Here is a 21535-nt window from a genome sequence, read left to right as displayed (position 1 = left end):
AAATGGTATGGTACAGCAAACAGTACATGTCCCATGGAAGATAGAGGCATGAGTGACTACAAACCTTTCTTTTCCCATTTGACTATAAATCTTAAGCACAGAACATCATGAAAAAGCTGACAGAAACTCACAAGGATAGTGAGATGGGTTAATAGAGGAGATGCACCTGTATTTTCCCCAGGACCACTAGAGATTTGAACTGATTCTTTTATAGTCATGCACTTTGAGAATTTTTGTGAAGCTTGTTTGGCTTAATTTTAGCAAAATCTGGCTAAGTATCAATTTCAGGTAATTTTGTGGACAGTGTTGCAGTCAGCTCTAGCAATTTATTCCAGGCAACTTGATGCTGCTAACTCATTGTCTATGTTCCATATTTCTATAGCATATCTAGCAGACTATCTTGTAGTCAACTGTAGTAGAAGCTCCTATCAGTGCCATTACTATCTGGGATTCTGGCCAGGTTGATGCCATATTTATATTGCAGCTGTGCACCAGGTCAAATTATACAAACTAGGGGCTGCCATTCAGAGAGTATTGCTGCGTAATTCTAAAGGACATGTCTGAAAAGGGAAGTTGGCACCCAATTTTGCCAACAGAGACCCGGATGTCCTGGTGGATGAGTTGGTGAAGAGAAGGACTGTCTCTTTCCTCAGGATGGCCAGAGGAGGCCAGGACAGCAGACGCTGCCAGCTTGCTCTGCAATTGCCATCCAGTTCAGTACAATGTCAATGGTCTGGAGGAATGCCCAACAATGCAGGAAGATGGTTAATGACTTCACCGCACAAGGGTGATGCCAACATCTTCTTTCTGCTTCTTCATACTCCCCCCAACTCTGTGACTGCATCCACTTTCCATCAAGATTCCATGTTATACTAGTTGCGCAATTTTACAAGTTATTTTCCCTCATGCTCATCTCCAGATTACTCTGTGCTCCCTATACACTTACCTGCAACATTTCATCAGTTTTCCTCCCCACCACTGACAGTTCCCTGTGCCAGCCACTTGCATCTCATTCAATCCCTCCCTTTGTCTTATTCCAGGAGAAAATGGCACACAATGGGGAAGAAAGAGTCAAGACAGGGTGCCTGAAATTTGTCTCCTCTTCCACTATGAGGAAATAGCCTTGCCCTAGCAGGAGAGGACCAAGACAACAAATGTGGTAATGCTGAAACCTTCATCTCCCAGTAACCAAGTAAGATTCATTACCAAGTGCTGCGTTAATCTCCCATTGTCAACACTGCAAATATAGTATTAACATGACCAAGCTTCTAATTTATTTCACAACTCATTACCCAGACAAAGCAGCATTAACGCAGGCTCTGCCTGTGGGTATCTCATGTGGAAAAGACATCTTATGGTCCCTGAGGAAGAAAATCTTGCATTGAAGATGTCATGAGCATCGTTGCATGGCATTCGGGTTGCCTTCTCCAAATGGAATATAGCACCACTCCACCTCTCTCATATACACAACATTCCATAAAAGATGAGTGACTGAGGGTCTCCTGCATTTTTGCCTCAACCTGAGGGCACCTTTGACTGGAAATTCCACATTAGAAGGCTGTTTCACATCTATTGGAATGTGAACTGTCCCTGGGCTTCCAGACACATGGGGTTCTCATCCATTCCTGTGGATACTTTCAATACAGTGTTAGAGCAATGAGTGCAGTTTATCAGCCTGGATGCTTTGGAAACAGTTCCAATGAGCCTTTGTGGACAATATTGGAAATAAAATAAATGTATAATTCAGCAATTACAGCACACACAAATAACATTTAAATTAAACAGCATCCTCTGACAAGGAGTCCAATGAGATTACTCTCCAGAACTTCAGCTGATCTTTAACAATTCTAATAAAGTTTTTAAGTTTGCAGAATAATACATATGAATTCTTCCATAATCATAACTTCATTTACATTTTCAGTTTTCTCCAGCTCTACACACCACTGGACCGACAGCATTTTTTTCTCCTTTGCTAATTCTACAAATCTCTGATTGGGTTTCTTTCTTTATAGTGTTAAAATTTTAATTGATAAACTTTGGGAACCAGCTGATAAGAATCAGGTATTGTCTGTTTGTATACTGCATATCGTTCTCTGATAAACTGGCATACAAATTCATAGTTGTACCTGTCAAAACACTCTAGTATTAAAGTCTAAACCACTTTTGGCCACTTCATCTATCCAGCTACCTTCTCAAATGAAGTAAACTACTATTGGACCCAATCCTGAATAACCTTACACTCTAAGAATAGATTTCTAGTTAAGTCACATTCCACATTGGAATCAGCATTATCCTCTGAATTATTATTTTTTCTCCCTTGTTTACTCTAAGTGTTTTTTTATCAACTCATATTATCCACCTTCCCTATCTTGTTGGAGTTCAAATTGTATTAATTTCGTGTCCTTCCATTTTCTTCTAACTCAAGTCGTTTCTTTTAATTTTCTCTCTTAAAGTCATTTCTTTTCCTTTCTAATTATCTTAATTAATTCCAGCCATGAAACCACATTTTCAGGTTTCTTTCTTTCAATTGTAAATGTTGAATAATCATTTGGAGTATCTCATCCTTATCAGACCCTGCTCTTACTTCTGCGTTCAGTCAATTTAGCTTCAACCAAAAATGTCAAAAATTCCAATGTTATATCCTTCACTCTTAGCAACATTCAAAGCCATCTGCCTTGCAACACAACAGTTTTATGTTCCAAATTTCCATGTACCCATTTCTTTTTTTTTAGAAAGAATACAGATCCTCTTAAAATGAATGAATTCAAATCCCATACAGCTCATGATTGCTATTGTAGTAGTTAATATTATTACTGGACAAGTTAGCTCACAGATTGAAGTCTAGCTTGATAGATCGTATTTTGTTTTGTTTATATTTAAAAATGTGGTCTTTCACAGAAACAGTAGTATGCAATGTCTGCAAATAAAGTTTTAACATGAACACAGAAATTCAATTTAACCTCATCGACCTGAATACATAGATTATCAACTAATCTTTCACCTTTGCTCCTTTTGGGATGCAAATACAATCAATGAAAAGAAGAATAATTTAAGAATATAAAAGCTAAAATGGAAATGTTTTCAATACATTTCCCCATCATGGACATTGTTAGGAAAGGGCAACAAAAACAAATAGTACAGCCATACCAGTTTATGGTGTCATTCTATGATGAGATGTTCACCATGATTAAAGGATCTTTATAGAGAAATCATTAGTTTATTATTTTACCAGTGACTGCTTAACAATGTCATTTAAAGCTTGTAAATGGCTTTATATTAATCATTTATATTAATAGAAGAAATTCTTCACTGATTTCCAATTTTTGTGATTTTAAGGAGACAAAGGGCAGAACAGAACAATAATATTATACAATAGTATTATAACCAATGGTATTATATAATATTATCAGTGTGCTGCCAGTCACCAGAGCTTACTGAGGATCAAAAAAAGGCTGAGTAAGTTGGAAAAAGCAGCAGTGCATTCCAAAACTATGGTTATCCATTGAAGTGGTTACTGACTTGAGTTACCATGTGAACAATGACCTACAAGGACAGTCAGCAATTAGTATTGTGGTAATGCTGGAAGTCAATATAATAACTCTTTAATTGCTATATCACCACTAGCTTTCTAGCCTCCTGAGGGGAACCACAACCAAACTGCTATGTGGCCCGCTGAGCAATTAATCAGGTGAGTGATGTACTGTTAAACTATCCCTGACAACACATCAACTTTGACACACAGCAAGCTCCATCACAATTCAAGAAAACACAATTTCCACTAACGTGCATGATTCCCTGGAATTCATGGACCAATCAAAAGTTCTCATGCTGATATTGGAATATTGTTCAGCAATTTCTCAGCAAATGGCTTTCATGCATTTAATGTCTGGGTGGAATGTGTACCCCAATTTACGATTATTCACATTAGTATCTACTTTCCCTATTGCACTCATAATTCATACAATCAATATCAACTCAAGTTTCCAAAAATACAAAATATTTAATCTGCTATGAGATGTCGCTTATGTGTTGCTGCCATGACTCATGGCATAGTAGGTGCTATGCCTGAACTAAAATGTTGATCAAACAACCTCATGGATGTTCAAAGGCACTATACACTATTCAACACTGACATTAATTTTGAAGAAGAAGGTACAAAGCAGAAATAAACACATCTGCCTCCTGAAGAAAGGTGACTTTTGGAAACACAAGAACAGCAATAATATTTGTTTGATAGATCGTTCCCTGGAGCTGCTCAACTAGGGCAATTATCTTGTGTTGGCTACAGTTATAAACGTTGCAAGTGACTTTACTTTCCAGATGAATGTGAATCTCATAAAACTTTCTAATTGGGTGTTGCGTTGACCAAAAGGAGGAAATGCATGAAATATTACATGTCAAATTCATAAGTACCAGCATTTTAATGTTTTCATCATACTCTAAGTATAAGAAATGCCTCTGTTTGTATGATCATTTGTTGTAGGAGCAGTACGAAGTCATCTTTTTTGCTGCCTCACTGAGTAGATTACATGTGTTTGGGGGTGGTAGTGGAGGAAGAGGTGGAGTTAAAAATATATGGTCATGTTGCTTCAAGCATTATATGTAAAGGATAGGAGTGTAGACAAATATGACATGATTCATTTTAGACCTAAAGCAGATAGAAGACTGTGTCACTTAAACAGCAAAAAAGTTGAAAATAGCAGCATTTAAAAGAGACTTGGGATTCAGATACAGAGATCTGTATCATAATGCAGCTTTTTTTTTGCATGCAGGGACAGGCATCTATCTCTTTAATTAGGAAAGGATGTATCTCAGGGGTTTTTGGTTGCTTTCTTAGCTCTTATTTTGTTTGTGTTTGGATGCACACAGCATTTGTGTCTTGCCATGACTTTTTGCACAGTGCTGCTTCATTCAGAACATAAAGACCCATGGTAGTTTTGTCTTGCTTTGCCTTTAAGCGCAGATACAAAGTCAAGCTGTCATGTTTGCCAGAAATGAATAGTCAAGGGGATAGGCATTATGCTGTATGGCACTGTGTTTTGTCAATGTCATGCCTATTGCACGTAGTGATGTCTTACACAGGAAACACACATGTGCTTCAACCAAGTGGCCCTGGTCTGAAGGTCTAAGGGAATTAGTCCTTAATCCAGTCAAGGGAGACTATAGACAGTCTAGTGCTGGTCCATACTCAGTCACAATAGATGATGAGGTGTCATGGGTGAAACACAGAGTTCAGGAAGGATTCATGGTTTCAGGGGATGGGTTGAGTGTGAGCCATTGAGTGAAGATCTGCCTTGAATACTGAGAGTGGTAGACCATGAGTCTTGATGAGAGCTGAATGCAACAGTAGAGTGAGAGAGTGAGGGAGTAGAGAAAGAGAGGATGAAGGCACTTACTCTTGCTGAGTGAAGGTTATTACCTTTTTGTGGCACTGCTGTACCTTCCTTCTACTGTGGATATTACACTGACCTGGGGTCTTGTTCAGACCAGGCTGACAGCAACAGTGTGTGCAGCTGGAGTTTATACATGGTGCACACAGCATGAATGCTGTAAGATTCCAGCACCAGTAAGCATTTCTTCCACAAAGACCATTCCCTCCGTGACTATCTGGTCAGGTCCACGCCCCCCTACGACCCACCGTCCCATTCTAGCACTTTCCCCTGCCACTGCAGGAACTGTAAAACCTGTGCCCACACCTCCTCCCTCACCTCTATCCAAGGCCCTAAAGGAGCCTTCCACATCCATCAAAGTTTCACCTGCACATCCACTAATATCATTTATTGTATCTGTTGCTCCCGATGTGGTCTCCTCTACATTGGGGAGACTGGGCGCCTCCGAGCAGAGTGCTTTAGGGAACATCTCCGAGACACCCGCACCAATCAACCAAACTGTCCCGTGGCCCAACATTTCAACTCCCCCTCCCACTCTGCCGAGGACATGGAGGTCCTGGGCCTCCTTCACTGCCGCTCCCTCACCACCAGACGCCTGGAGGAAGAACGCCTCATCTTCCGCCTCGGAACACTTCAACCCCAGGGCATCAATGTGGACTTCAACAGCTTCCTCATTTCCCCTTCCCCCACCTCATCCTAGTTTCAAACTTCCAGCTCAGCACTGTCCCCTTGACTTGTCCGGACTTGTCCGACCTGCCTATCTCCTTTTCGACCTATCCACTCCACCCTCCCCTCCCTGACCTATCACCTTCATCTCCTCCCCCACTCACCCATTGTACTCTATGCTACTCTCTCCCCACCCCCACCCTCCTCTAGCTTATCTCTCCACGCTTCAGGCACAGTGCCTTTATTCCTGATAAGGGCTTTTGCCCGAAACATCGATTTCGCTGCTCGTTGGATGCTGCCTGAACTGCTGTGCTCTTCCAGCACCACTAATCCAGAATTTGGTTTCCAGCATCTGCAGTTATTGTTTTTACCTCAGCATTTCCTCCACAGCTGAGTGCAAGTTTGTATCAGAGTGCTGCCTTGAAGTAGTGTGCATACTTGATGAAGTGAGCATCAGAGAATCATATGATAAATATCAACAAGCTCATAGAGCGAAAACCTCCATGAAATTCACCAAATTTAATACTTGGCCAAAATATGTAAACATTTAACGCTGAATGGGCTACTCTCAGGTTGGCAGGATATGGTACCATTGTAATCAGTAGTTGGGCCCCAGCTTTTCACAAGCTATAGCAATCATTTGGATGTGGGGACTAAATGTAATATTTCCAAGTTTGTTCATGACCCAAAACTAGATGAGACTATGGGCCGTAATAATGTAAAGAGGTTCAAGGGGACTTAGGCAGGCTGAGCGAGTTGACCAATGTGGCAGATGGAATGTGATGTGGGGAAGTGTGAGCTTTTTCACTTCAGCAGGAGAAATGGGCATGTAGAGTACTTATTAAATGGTGAGAGATTGGAAGATGTTTATGTTCAAAGGAATCCAGTTGTCCTTGCTCACAAGTTACTGAAAGCTAACAGCAAGCTATATGGGAAGGAAATAGCATGATGGTATTGAAGCAAAAGTGATTCAGCAGGAAATAGAGAGATAGAGACCATATGCAGGCAGATGGGATTAGCTTGCAATGGCATCATGATTGGCACAGACATGGTGGACCAAAAAGCTTGCTTCTGTCCCGTAGCGTCAAGACGGTGGTGGCAGAAAAGCACAGCTGTTCAGGCAGCATCCGAAGAGCAGGAAAATCGATGTTTTGGACAAGAGCCCTTCATCAGGAATGAGGCTGGGAGTCTTGGGGGGGTGGAAAGATAAATGGGAGGGAGCTGCGGCTGGGAGGAAGGTAGCTGAGAGTGCAATAGGTGGATGGAGGTGGGGGTAAAGGTGATAGGTCAGAGGGGAGAGTGGAGCGGATAGGTGGGAAGCAAAAGATGAACAAATGGGATTGGTCATGAGGACGGTACTAAGCTGAAAGGTTGGAACTGGGGTAAGGTGGGGGCAGGGGAAATGAGGAAACTGGTGAGATCCACATTGATGCCATGAGGTTGGAGGGTCCCAAGGCAGAAGCTGAGGCAATCTTCCTCCAGGTGTCGGGTGGTAAGAGAGTGGCGATGGAGGAGGCCCGGAACCTGCATGTTCTCAGCAGATTGGGAGGGGAGTTGATTGGTGCAGAGGTCCTGGAGATGTTCTCTGAAGTGCTCTGCAAATAGGCATCATGCACCCCCACCCTTAAACCGCACCCCTCCAAACTCAGAAGGACAGAACCCTCCTGGTCCTCTCCTTCCACCCCACCAGCCTCCATATATATTGCATCAACCTCCGTCATTTCTGCCATCTGCAAATGCACCCACGACCAGAGATATATTTTCCTCCCCAGACCATCCACTTTCCGTAAAGACTGCTCCCTCTGCAACTACCTCATCAGGTTTATGCCCCCTGACAACCCACTCTCCCAATCCAGCACCTTCCCCTGCCACTGCAGGAATTGCAAAATCTGCACCCACACCTCCCCTCTCACCTCTGTCCAAGGCCCCAAAAGAGCCTTCTTCATCCATCAAAGTTTCACCTGCACTTCCACACATGTCATTTACTGTATCTGTTACTCCCAATGCGATCTCCTCTACTTTGGGGAGACAGGATGCCTACTCGCAGAGCACTTCAGAGAACATCTCCGGGATAACCGCACCAATCAATCCCACCAACCCTTGGCCGAACAGTTCAACTCCCCCTCCCACTCTATCGAGGACATGCAGGTCCTGAGCCTCCTCCATTGCCACTCTCTAACCATTCGACACCTGGAAGAAGAACGCCTCATCTTCTGCTTCAGGATCCTCCAACCCCATGACATCAATGTGCATTTTACCGGTTTCCTCATTTCCCCTCCCCCACCTTACCCCAGTTCCACCCATAGGCTCAGCACCGTCCTCATGACCCATCCCATCTGTCCATCTCCCTTCCTATCTATCCGCTCCACCCTCCCTACCTCCATCCACCTATTGCACTCTCAGCTACCTTACCCCCAGTTCCACTCCCCTTCCATTTATCTCTCCACCCTTGAGGCTCCCAGCCTTATTCCTGATGAAGGCTTTTGCCTGAAACATCAATTTTCCTGCTCCTTGGATGCTGCCCGAGCTGCTGTGCTTTTCAGCACCACACTCTTGACTCTAATCTCCAGCATCTGCAGTTCTGTTCTGTAGTGTTCTATTTATCGCAAAAGGATGGAAGGCAAGGATAAAAGTGCTGATCTTCAATTGTATACAACCTTGCTTAGACTGTATCTTCAGTACTTTGTGCAGTTGAGGTCCCTTTGCCTAGGGAAGGACAATTGCCATTTCGGGAAGTTGACTAGTTTAATTCCTAGGTTGGTGGGACTATCCTTTGAGGAGAAATTGAGGAGACAGGGCTTGTTCTCTCTATGGTTTAGAAAAATAAGTGGAATTCTCATAATAACTTACACAATGGTTATAGTGGGGAGATGTAGGATCAGAATCCCTCTTCACTAGAGAAATTTATAAAATATGAAAAACTGCAAAACTTGTGGACACATGTATTTCAGAATGGAAGGCAACCTTCAGTGCAAACATACAGAGGCAGGTGGCAGCAAGCAGGCAATGTAGTAAGTAATTTATTCAAACTTGGGTTCAGAATTTATACAACAAAGACATTGAAAAATAGAGCAATATCACAACACTGTTTTGAAGTACCTGCCATTGCCTGATTCAGTTCAGGCGCTGAATCATAAACAGTAGTACAGCACAACTATCATCATATAACATAATTAAGAACTTGAGAACTCCATTATCTTAAACAAATGACCCCAGACAACATCCATTAGACAGCACCATTCACTGCTGTCATGAATGAGAGAAGTATTTACTTGCCCATCAACTTTGAAGCCAGTGATCTCTCATCATGTCATTGTTTTGTTTTTTACTGTGGAAATAATAAGAGCTCGGTATGTCTGCAGTGTTGTCTAGATCAGGTCATTGAATAAACTAAAGATAAAAGAGTGCTAAATACTGTATGATACAGCAGGATGACAATAACTAATGTGGTTTAAGACTGCGGTATTAATCATAATAAAAAAGACAAGTCAAAGGAATTTCACGGCAGTTGGAAGTGTCAAGATCAGTCAGCCTGAATCTGACCTACAATCAACATTAAATGAACTAACCATTGTAAATATTTCAGCGAAATCATAGAGAGACTGATCAGAAGTTATCTTTATAAAGGTTTAGAAATAGAAACGTGGTGTTTTACTGATGTTTTAGTAAGGTGCAAACAAATCATGGTGATTTTGTTGAGTTAATTGTGTACCATAGTCAAATTGCAGAAGAGCTCAGCTGGGATTGGAGGTGACCTGTTCAGTTAATCACAGAAGGATTTGAACTGGGGCTAGTTAGTTTAACTTTTTGCTTCTGTTATTTGAGAGGTAACTGCATTAGAGGCATTAATGGATTCAATAAAACATTAAGTTTGTGGTTGAGCCAAACTCTGCATCCATGCAATTTTCTTGTTTATAAAATCCTCAAGTCCAAGAATCATCCATAAGTGGAAGAGGATTAGGAACCCATTAAAACAGGGTTGATGAAGGATGTTTTCCCTGGCTGGGATAGAACCAGGCTAAATAGCCTGAGAATAAGAGGCAAGCAAGAGAGAAAAACTAAACAGTAGAACCGACCTGGTAGATGCAGCAAATCAACCAATATTTGAGATCTTTAGAGATTGGTAAATTTCCGTTGACCACAAGTAGTTTTCTTCTGGGTTAATATCCAGATTTGGACTGACAAGTTACATTTCCACCACACGTTTAAGGCAATGATCATCTCCAACAAGAAAGCATCTAATCATCGCTTCTTGACATTATTATTGCTGGAATTGTCTATTTTCAGCATTCAGGGATTACTACTGATTAGAAACTGAACTGAATCAGCCATACAAATACCATGGTAACAAGAGCAGGTCAGAGGCTGGGTTTTCTGCTGCAAATAACTTATCTCCTGACCCTTTAATTCCTGTCCACTATCCACAAGCACAAGTCACTTTGTGATGGAATATTCCCCAGTTGCCTGGATTAGTGCAGTTACAATAACATTCAAAATATTCAATATCAACCAGGAGAGTGCAGCCTGCTTGATTGGCAGCATATCCACCATCTTCAGCATTCACTTCAGCCCTTCAGTGAGGAATGCTAGCAGTCGTGTGAACCATCTCCAGATGCAAAGCAGAAACTCAATAAGGATCCTCCAATTGCATCTTCTAAGCTCAGGCCTATACCACATAGAAAGACAAGGACAGTAAATGCATGGGTACAGCACAGCCTGCAAGCTCCCCTCCAAGCTGCATACCACTCCGATTTGGAACTATATTGTCATTTCTCCATGTCACTGGGTCAAACCTTGGAACTTCCTTCTGAAAAACACCCTTTTTTTGATATCCCAATGACTGCAATGGTTCAGGAAGCCAGCTCACATCTCACATGCGTATGATGAAGGGCATTTTGGGATAGGTGCTAAATGGTGGCCTAGCCAGTGATGTCCATATCCCACTAATGTATATAAATAAAAACTTAGACAATGCTTTCAAAGTCCTTGTAATTTTAAAATAGTGAAATAGTTAGACTTGAAATCTGGGCTTGTGAGTGTATTTTGGGTTCAACTTACTGTTCACCCAATTATTGTTGGAATTACAATTGATTTAGTTGTGTCTATTTTCTTACATAAACAGTTGAGGTTCCTTGCTGTGTGCTCCTCAGTCAAACTTTACCATTGCATCCATCATAACCACCCCACTGATGTTAATGCTCAAAGTAGAACCAGAAACTTCAGGATTTTTGACAATACTTTGTGCGGGTAGGAAATCTCATCCACCTGTTAATTGGTGACATGATGTTACTGCCAGGCTGGTGTGTTACTGAGTGTATAAGGCATGATTATTTTCTTGTTTTTACTTCATCAAGGCAGCGGAATATACTGACATTTAAAAAATATTCTAAAAATCATTTAATAAAGCTTCATATTAAAATTGTCATTTTGTGTTTCGGTGGTTTTGAAAAATAATTTAAATTTGCTGTTAAACAAATGTGCAGATTTTGTTTGTAAATACGTAAACAGCAACTTAATTGTGCACATCAGATGTTATTGAGGAAATCATGAATTGGTGTATCCAGTACTTTGAAATTTGTTGGTAAATGAACACTGTTTTGAGGAAAATAATAAACAAGGATGTTGTCATATGTAATAAGAAACAAATTCCTAATGTTAACTCAGGAGAAGCAATTTGTTGGATACATGGCAGGAGTAGGGATGTCTTCATGGTTTTTTCCAGTAAAAGGTTTAGGTAGCCTTGCCTCCTAGACCTAATTTTAATATGGTTACTGGATGGCTCTCCTGATTATGTCACGCTCACTTCCTCTGCATGATTTTTGGCAAGCATTCTGAGGTAAAAGGAAAATGAAATACACATTTTAAAAAAGGTTTCATTCTCCACTTTTACACTTCACTGCTACCACTGAAAGGAAGAGAATGTTTGAAATGACTTTTGCCAGCTGTCCCCAACAAGTCTTCAGTTGCCTTTCTGGGGAGGATTGTCAGACTCTCAACACCTGCTGACAAATCCTTGAGTTCATTATTGAAATAACTGCACAGAAACTGATACCCCATCACAAAGACACTTTTTATTCAATGCCATTTACAAGTTTCGCAGATGACACCACCATAGTCGGGCGAATCTCAGATGGCGATAAAACAGGCTACAGATTGGAGGGTGGAAGACCTGGAAAAATGGTGCACTGAGAGCAACCTAGCTCTCAATGCTGGCAAAACCAAGGAACTCATTATTGACTTTCGGCCGGATGTTACTCATGCCCCCACGCATAAACAACACAGAGGTGGAACGATTGGAGACTGTCAATCTCCTAGGAGTGGTCACCCACAACAAGCTTTCTTGGACTCTTCATGTCGATGCACTAGTTACAAAGGCCCAACAACATCTCTTCTTCCTCAGGCAGCTGAGGAAATTTGGCATGATGGCAAATACCCATGCCAATTTTTATAGGTGTGCCATTGAGAGTATTCTGTCTGGGTGGAACACGATCTGGTATAGCAGCTGTACCATTCAAGATCGGAGATGGTTACAGAAAGTGGTGTACTCAGCCCGGACAATCACAAAGGCTAACCTCTCATCAATAGAATCCATCTATGAGGCCAACTGTCAAGGAAAGGCCACCAGCATTCTCAAACATCCACCCCACCCTGGTTTTTCTTCAACCTCTACCATTAGGGAGAAGGTACAGAAACCTGAACACACTTACCAGCCATTTTCGAAACAGTTTCTACTGTACTGTTGTTAGAATACTGAATGGGCTCACAAACCCTTAACATTTGCCTGTACCTGTGTTTTCTTTTGCCATTGTTTACCTATTATTTACTTATCTATGCTACTTAACTATGAGGTCTGCCTGCACTGCTTGTGAGACAAAACTTTTCCACTGTTCTCCCATTACAAAGAAGAAAGTATTTGAAAAGCTAAAAAGTCTAAAAATTGATAAACCTCCTGGCCCGGATGGGCTACATCCTACAGTTCTGAGGGAGGTGGCTGAAGAAATAGTGGAGCTGTTGGTTGTAATCTTTCAAAAATCACTGAGGTCAGGGAAAGTCCCAGCTGATTGGAAAATTGCTGTTGTAATCCCCTTGTTCAAGAAAGGATCAAGACAAAAGTTTGAAAATTATAGGCCGATTAACCTAACCTCAGTTGAAGGTAAAATTCTTGAACCCATTGTTAAGGATGAGATTTCTAAATTCTTGGAAGTGAAGGGTCGGATTAGAACAAGTCAGCATGGATTTAGTAAGGGGACGTTGTGTCTGACAAACCTATTTGAATTCTTTGAAGAGGTAAAAAGTAGGTTAGACCAGGGAAATTCAGTGGATGTTATCTACCTAGACTACCAAAAGGCCTTTGATAAGGTGCCTCGGGGGGGGCAACAGAAGGCAGACAGTTGGGATAAAAGGTTCTTTTTCAGAATGGTAGCTGGTGACAAGTGGTGTCCCACAGGGTTAAGTGTTGGGGTCGCAGCTGTTCCCTTTTTATGTTAATGATCTGGATGAAGGGACTGGGTGCATTCTGGCAAAGTTTGCCAATGATATGAAGTTAGGTGGACAGGCAGGTAGCTCTGAGGGGTTGGGGAGGATACAGAAAGATTTAGATAGTTTAGGAGAATGGTCCAAGAAATTCAATGTGAGCAAATGCGAGTCTTGCCCTTTGGAGAAAATGAACACAGGCGTGGACTATTTTCTAAATGGTGAGAAAATTCATAAAGCCAAAGTACAAATGGATTTGGGAGTGCTAGTACAGGGTTCTTTAAAGGTTGACTTGCAGATTGAGTCCGTGATTAAGAAAGCAAATGTAATGTTGTCATTTATCTCAAGAGGGTTAGAATATAAAAGCAGTGATGTGCTACTGAGACTTTATAAAGCTATAGTTAGGCCCATTTAGAATACTGTGTCCAATTTTGGGTCCCACACCTCAGGAAGGACATACTGGCACTGGAGTGTGTCCAGTGGAGATTCACACGGATGATCGTTGGAATGATAGGCCTAACTTATGATGAATGGCTGAGGATCCTGGGATTGTATTCATTAGAGTTTAGAAGGTTGAGGGGAAATCTAATAGAAACTTACAAGAGGATGCATGGCTTAGAAAGGGTAGACGCAGGGAAATTGTTTTCGTCAGACGCAGATACTAGGACACGTGGGCACAGCCTCAGAATTAGAGGGGGTCAATTTAAAACAGAAATGAGGAGACATTTCTTCAGCCAGAGAGTGGTGGGCCTGTGGAATTCATTGCCATGGAGCACAGTGGAGGCAGGGATGTTAAATATCTTCAAGGCAAAGTAAGATAAATTCTTAATCTCGCAAGAAATTCAGGGATACGGGAAGAGTGCGGGTAAGTGGAGTTGAAATGCCCATCAGCCATTATTGAATGGCGGAGTGGATTCAATGAGCCGAATAGCCTTTCTTCCACTCCTTTTTCTTATGGTCTCATGGTCTTATGGTACACATGACAATAAATTCAATTCAATTCAATTTAATTTTTATTTATATGTGCACAGTGTATGGACTCAAACCAGTTAGTTCAAAGCCAATCCCTTAGATTGAGGAGACTCTGTAACACTCCTGTTTATACCTGTCAGCCAGGGCACCCAGATTTGCCCAGATTAACAGCCCTAATCAAGGAATTCATAATCAATGGGATCCACCTAGCCTACATTCCAATCATTACAATTATCTACCATGCTTGATTACAAGTGATTAAAATGGTCATTGTCAATGTAAGGGGAAGCTGATGAGTAGATTATTAATCCAGAGATCCAGGCAGTGTTCTGGGAACTCAGATTTGAATCCTTCAGATGGTGGAATTTGAATTCAATTACATTCTAGAATTTGGAAGCTAATGCTGATCATGAAAACATTAAAACTATTGAAGAAAAAAAATCATCTGGTTCATTAAGAAAATGAAATTGGCATCCTTAACTAGTACATGTGAATTCGGACTCACAGCAATGTGGTTGACTCTTATCTGTTCTCTGAGCAATTAGGGATGGGAGTAAATGCTGCCCATGTTTATGATGTCTACATAATGTGATGCCCCACCTATCCACGTGCTGACCTTTTCATTGAAAGTGTTTCAATGATAATCAAAAGCAGCAGTGATGAGTATAATGCTTCATTACATGTTCTCAGTACATTATTATTATATTAACAGAGCTCATTTTCTAAACTATGAAATTATACTAACCACAATCATGAAGCACTGCTTTACAGTCACACAAACTCTTTGAGTTCCATATTAAAAGAAAAGAATTGCTCATTTTTTTCCTGTCCAGAAATTCTGAACAGAATGGTCTACTTCAACCCCAGGGCATCAATGTGGACTTCACCAGTTTCCTCATTTCACCTTCCCCCACCTCATCCCAGCTCCAAACTTCCAGCTCAGCACTGTCCCCATGACTTGTCCTACCTGCCTATCTTCCTTTCCACCTATCCACTCCACCCTCCTCTCTGACCTATCACCTTCATCCCCACCCCCATTCACCCATTGTACTCTTTACTACCTTCCCCCACCCTCCTCCCTGACCTATCACCTCCATCCCCACCATTCACCTATTGTACTCTATGCTACTTTCTCCCCAACCCCACCCTCCTCTCATTTATTTCCTCACCCCTGTAGGCACTCTGCCTCTCTTCCTGATGAAGGGCTTTTGCCCGAAAGGTCGATTTTCCTGCTCCTCAGATGCTGCCTGAACTGCTGTGCTTTTCTAGCACCACTCTAATCTAGAATCTGGTTTCCAGCATCTGCAGTCCTTGTTTTTACCTACTACAACTACAACTTGTATGTTTACAGTATCTTTAATGCAATAAAATAGCCTAGTCCACTATTTAACTGCAATGTAAATTAAAATGTTGACACCAACCCATCAGTATAAATAGCTAAAGATTTGGTCAACAAGATAGGTTTTAAGAACTATCTGAAACAGGAGAGACAAGGTAGAGAATCAAAGATTTAGAATAGGAATTCCAGAACTTACGACCAAGGCAGGTGTATTGGTACATGGCAATTGATAGTGGAAAGATTAAAATCAGAGAAGATAGGGGGAGGTTACAGGGTTAGGCCATGAGAAATTGAAAACAAAAATGATGATTTTAATATTGATTTGCTATCAGATTTGGTGCCATGGTGTTTCTGCAAGAACTAGAGATGGCTGAACGGGGCCTTCTGAAGAAGTCAGATTAGACAAAAAATATTCATTGTTTTTTCTCCACAGATGCTGTCAGACTTGCTGAGACTTTCCAGCACTTTTCTTTTTTATTCTGTCTGAACAGGATTTGGTGTGAGTTAGGATACAGGCAAAGGGAGCTAAGATCCTAGCTACCACAAATGAAGAGATCTAATGCTTGTTTTAGTCTGATGTCCAGAAAGCCTAAAGCATATTTCCTGATTAATGTTTGCTTATTGCTGAACTTGTCATGGCAAACGTGTCTCCTTATTTTTACTCAGAAGTTAGCAACAATTTGCACCAATTTCTATGCAAAAAATTTAAACAATTTTAAATTAAGCTTGAGTATGACTTCTATGAATAAAATTAAAGAAGCCATCTCATGTTACTCTTACACAAATATAATTTCTCTGTTACAACTGATTCTGTACAATCATATGTACTAGAATTGTTTACCCCCAAAAATAAATTTAGGATCCACAACAAAATTTATCAATGATGTACATCATTATTACATATTAATATAGTATTAGCATATGTGCTAGTTCTTGCCTTTAAAGCACTTGATTTCTTGCTGCTTCTGTATAGTTGTAAGACTGATATTTCTAAAATCACAACTTTAGAATAAAGACTTGCATTTAGTCAGTTCAGGTTTGCTCCTTTAATTCTATAACATCTTATAGTCCCTTAGGAATTAACAGAATTAGAAATGTAAAATATGAATAACAATAGACTTCCAGAGGATCAAATCAGCAGCACTGAATTTGAAACAGTGTTTAGAACACATGTAAAGAATTCTTTCAAATCCCCAGGGAACAGTGCAGATGTTCTAATAACACAGAATTATTTTAGTTCATAAATGCACAGAAAAACATACCCAGTGTAGAAATACAGGCTTCAAAATTGGAAGAGATTCTTAATCAGCTTATACTAGAAAGGATCATTTTAAATATCATTTGCTGCCAGTAGATTGCTGAAATCCATTGTCAAGAATGCAGCAAATGGATGTTAGTCTGTGACAGCTTTTGCCATTGGTGCTACTTCACTAAAAAATGAGAAATTATAAATCTGTTCAAATGTTTTGATAACTGAAAAATGTTGTAAGGTATAACTAAAGATTGTTGATTCCACTAGAATTTGGAGATTTTTCTAAAGAGGTTACTAGATAGAGATTTTCCAGTTTTAGAACAGATATGACACTATTAGTTGCACTGACAGCAGGAGTAAAGATCAGAAGGATTTTTGACTCAGACATTGCATATATTATCTGCATAGGGAGAGATTATGCAGAATTAAAACTGTTATACACTTCCAAAGTATTCAGACTAATGTTAAAAAAACACTCTATTCCTTTGCTTTACTAAACTATACAGGGGGTCAGTTAGATTCGTTGGCTAGCTGACGAGAGCATAGTGCAAAAGAAACCAATAGCATGGATTTGATTGCAATACTGGCTGTGGTAAAACACTGAGGCCAGCCTTCTCACCTTACTTCATGTTTGTAGATTGGTTACCCTCATGCTGTACACAATCAATTGTAACTCTCTACTTGAGAAGAATATCTATGGTCCTTTGTGGACTATGGCTGATTATATTATGTTAGTAAACTATACAGAATGTGGAAGTATTAGATTTGGGGGACTATTTCCTTAATGTCCTTTTTAGGAATAGGGATTATGATGCTAGATCTCAGATGCAACATATTAATACCACTGAGCATCAGTGATGAAGGGATTGAATACTTATGGATCTGCTGCCAACCAGATGCGCTGCTTTGTGCTGGACTGTATCAAGCTTCTTGAGTGTTTTTGCAGCTGTATTCAACTGGGCAAGTGGGGAGTATTCCATCACATTCCTGACTTGCACAGTGTAAAAACCAGTTATAGTCCACCCCAGTTCAACACTGGCTCCTGCACATCATTGCACATTGTAGATAATGGTCTCGCTTTGATGAGTCAGGAGGTCAGTTACTTACAACAGGAATTGCTTCTGACCTGCTTTTGTAGTCACTGCATTGATGCAACTAATCCAGTTCAGTCTGAAGCAGGCTTCAATATCTGAGGAGTCAAAAATGGTGTTGAACATTGTGCACTTATTGGCAAATATCCCCACTCTTAGTTTATGTTAGAGGGAAGCTCATTGATGAAACAGTTGCAGACAGGTAGGCCTAGACATTATCCAGAGGAACATCTGCAGAGACGTTCTGGAGGTGGGGAGACTGACCTCCAACAACCACAAATATCTTCCCTTCTGCCAGGTGCAATTTCAACCAGTGGAGAGTTTCCTGTGATTCTCTTATTGATTCCAGTTTTGCTAGGGCTCTTTGATGCTAGACTTGGTCAAATGTAGCCTTGATAACAAAGGTGATCATTCTCACTTTATCTCTGGAGTTCAGTTCTTTGGACAATGTTTGAACCAAAGCTATAATAAGGTCAGGGACTAAGTGGCCCTGGTGGAACCTATTTGATTAAATATGACATATTATTTGGAAATAGTATTCTTTTTAAATTTCAATAATCCATTCTCAATCAAACAAGTTTTTAAAATTATTTTGAATTTTACTCGTGGTGCAGATTTGCTGATACACTTCAGAATTTAAGTTAGTTCAACTACTTTAATTATTGCTTGGGCTGATCTTACTTCATCAGAATGTCATGAAATAGAGTATCAATAATTAAGGGGAATGATACCTTTGATCTTGATTGAACTGCACCAATGATCATTGCGTTAAGATATCAACTGAAAGGCTGATCACTGAAAACTCAGAAGAAAGTAAAAATAAACTATTATAGATTTAATGGAAATGTTGAATCTGTAAGAAGAGCAACACGTTTAACTTAGAAACCTCACAGGCATTTTCAAAGACCGTGATGTCTCACCATCAGGATCCATTAAGACCTCTCCAAGTGTTTTTATTTCATTTCTGATTAGTGATGAGTGCTGGTGAAAGCACAGAAGACAGTGATTTAGAAGAGTTATTCTGCCTAAATATGGGAGTTGAAGGAATGGAATTAACACAAAACTGAAGCTAAACTATTAATGCTGGTGTTGCAAAGGTCTTGATAAATGAAAATGCAATTTAAAATTTTAAAAACTTATGCATTTCTAAAATGGTGTGCTAAGATAGAGCGAGAGAATTTTACAACACATAAGAAGAATATTTAGCCCATTTTGTCTGTTAGCTTTTCCCATGCCAAATGTTTCAATTTTTCTAATAAGACACATGAGAAAAACTTTCATAAATATCTTCTTAAATTGATATGTATCCCAGCTGATGCATTCCCTTTATATATTCAACCAGTCATTTCATCACAAACTACATTCATTTTAAATTGAAGGTTGCATATTGTAAATTTGCACTGGTTCTCCATGATGTTCTGAAGAATTTACAAAAGATTGCCACTTGATGTTGAATTGTTTGTTAAGAGAGTTTCCCCCACAACTGATATTAGACTAATACTCGACTATCACTTACTTTAGACTTTGTATATCTATGCAAGGTCAAAAAATTGCAGTCTTTACAATAACCTTTCTGACTTATAGAATCATAAAATCCTCACAGTACAGAAAGAGACCATTCAGTCCATCGAGTCACCACTGACCCTCCAAAGATCATCCTCCCTATCCAATCCCACAACTCTACATTACCCATGGCCAATCCGCCTAACCTGCACATCTTTGGACTGTGGCATGAATCTGTAGCACTTGGCAGAAAATCACACATGTGGAGAACGTACAAACTCCATACACGCTGTTATTCTTTGACTCATTATTGACTGAACAATTTATCCACTGATTGTATGACTAAAATGTTCTAAATCAATTCTCTATTCAATTATATCACAGAGAATAACCCCCCCCTCCTTTGATTGTATAAACTGGGTTAAAGACCCTAATATTAATCTGGAATGGGATTGTGTTGCAGGAGGGCTCTTGAAGGCCCAGTGAGCTACAAGACCAGATGTTGAAGTTCAGAGACATTTTACCTCTTGGTTGTTATTTCCATTTTCAAGGTCACAGGTTCCATCCAACACCAGCGAAGTATGCAGATTGGCTGGCAGGCATATGGATAAATTAGGGGGGCGGGGGCCGAATATTGGGACTCTCAGGAGTAGTCATGGAAGCAAGGTGAGAAAGGTCAGATTAGATTGTGCGGTGAAGCTGTGGAGGGAGTGTTAGCCCTGGGCAGTGGAAGTCCATAGTGTCTTTGTGGGGCCCAGAAGTTAATACAGGAAGAAAGTATGCTCCTGGGAAAGCATTGACAAATTTAAAAAAAACTAAGAATGGCAAACTATACGCCAGCACACATACTTTTAGTGAATTGGTACAAAAGCATAAAGTGTTTTGTGTGTGCAAACATTGGATCTAATATAACTTTTTAAAGATGGGAATATACTTTCCAAGCACACATGAGAGGATATTTAATTGAAGTGACTAAGATCTTGTTTGCCAGCTGGAGACCAAGCAAGGTGTCACTTTATCTCCTACTGGAAGACTTGGTTTAGTAAGTGCCAATCAGACATTTCAGTGGCCAGTGGCAAACCTTCCCTGGGATCAAGAACCCCTGTGGTGGAATTTCCATTCCCCTGAGAACTCTCATTCAAAGGCTGGTAGCTGTCTACTGCCAACACTATGTGCACCAAAGGGCTAGGATCAGTGGCACATCTGAATAAGGGCAAGATGAAGGTCATGGTTTGGGGATCATGATAAAGGGAGAGACTTAGGATCAGCAGCATGGTCTTTCCATAGCCACCCCTTACTGTGAAGGATTTTCAGCTTGGGGTCCTGCAAGCAAACATTACACACAATGGGATAATGTTCTTAAATAGGTCTTAATTACCTAGTCATAGGTCTCAATTGGTGGCAGGGCAGGAAGGTGTTAGGGCTTCCCAGTAGCATTTAGTTTCAACACATCCCCATTGATTTGGTTAAATGACTCCTACCTCCAAACCTTGGGAGAGGGTAATAAATTTTGCCCATGATGGTTGTTTGGTCGAACAAAAAATAAAGATCTCAGCTTGAGTATGTTTCTCTTGAGGTTGATTATGGCTATTTCATTTGTGATGAAACCTATCTTTTGGAAAAGTTTTTTTTTCTGCAATGTCCCCGTTAAGATCTGGGCAAACTGGGCATCACTCTGAAAGCATGTTAATTGGTTACCTGGTATGAAATAATTAGATTCCAAGAATTACCTGGGATCTGTGTTTGCTTTGAGAAAGAGCAACTCAGCAGAAAAGGATAAATGGGATTGTATCTGCCTGAGTTTTCTGTTTGTCAGTCTGCTGCCTTTGAACAGATCATGGTGTCGAAC

This window comes from Chiloscyllium punctatum, chromosome 20, assembly GCF_047496795.1.
Source record: "Chiloscyllium punctatum isolate Juve2018m chromosome 20, sChiPun1.3, whole genome shotgun sequence".
NCBI classification, from domain to species: Eukaryota; Metazoa; Chordata; class Chondrichthyes; order Orectolobiformes; family Hemiscylliidae; genus Chiloscyllium; species Chiloscyllium punctatum.
The sequence above is the reverse complement of the archived record's forward strand: the minus strand, read 5'-3'. Positions refer to the sequence as shown.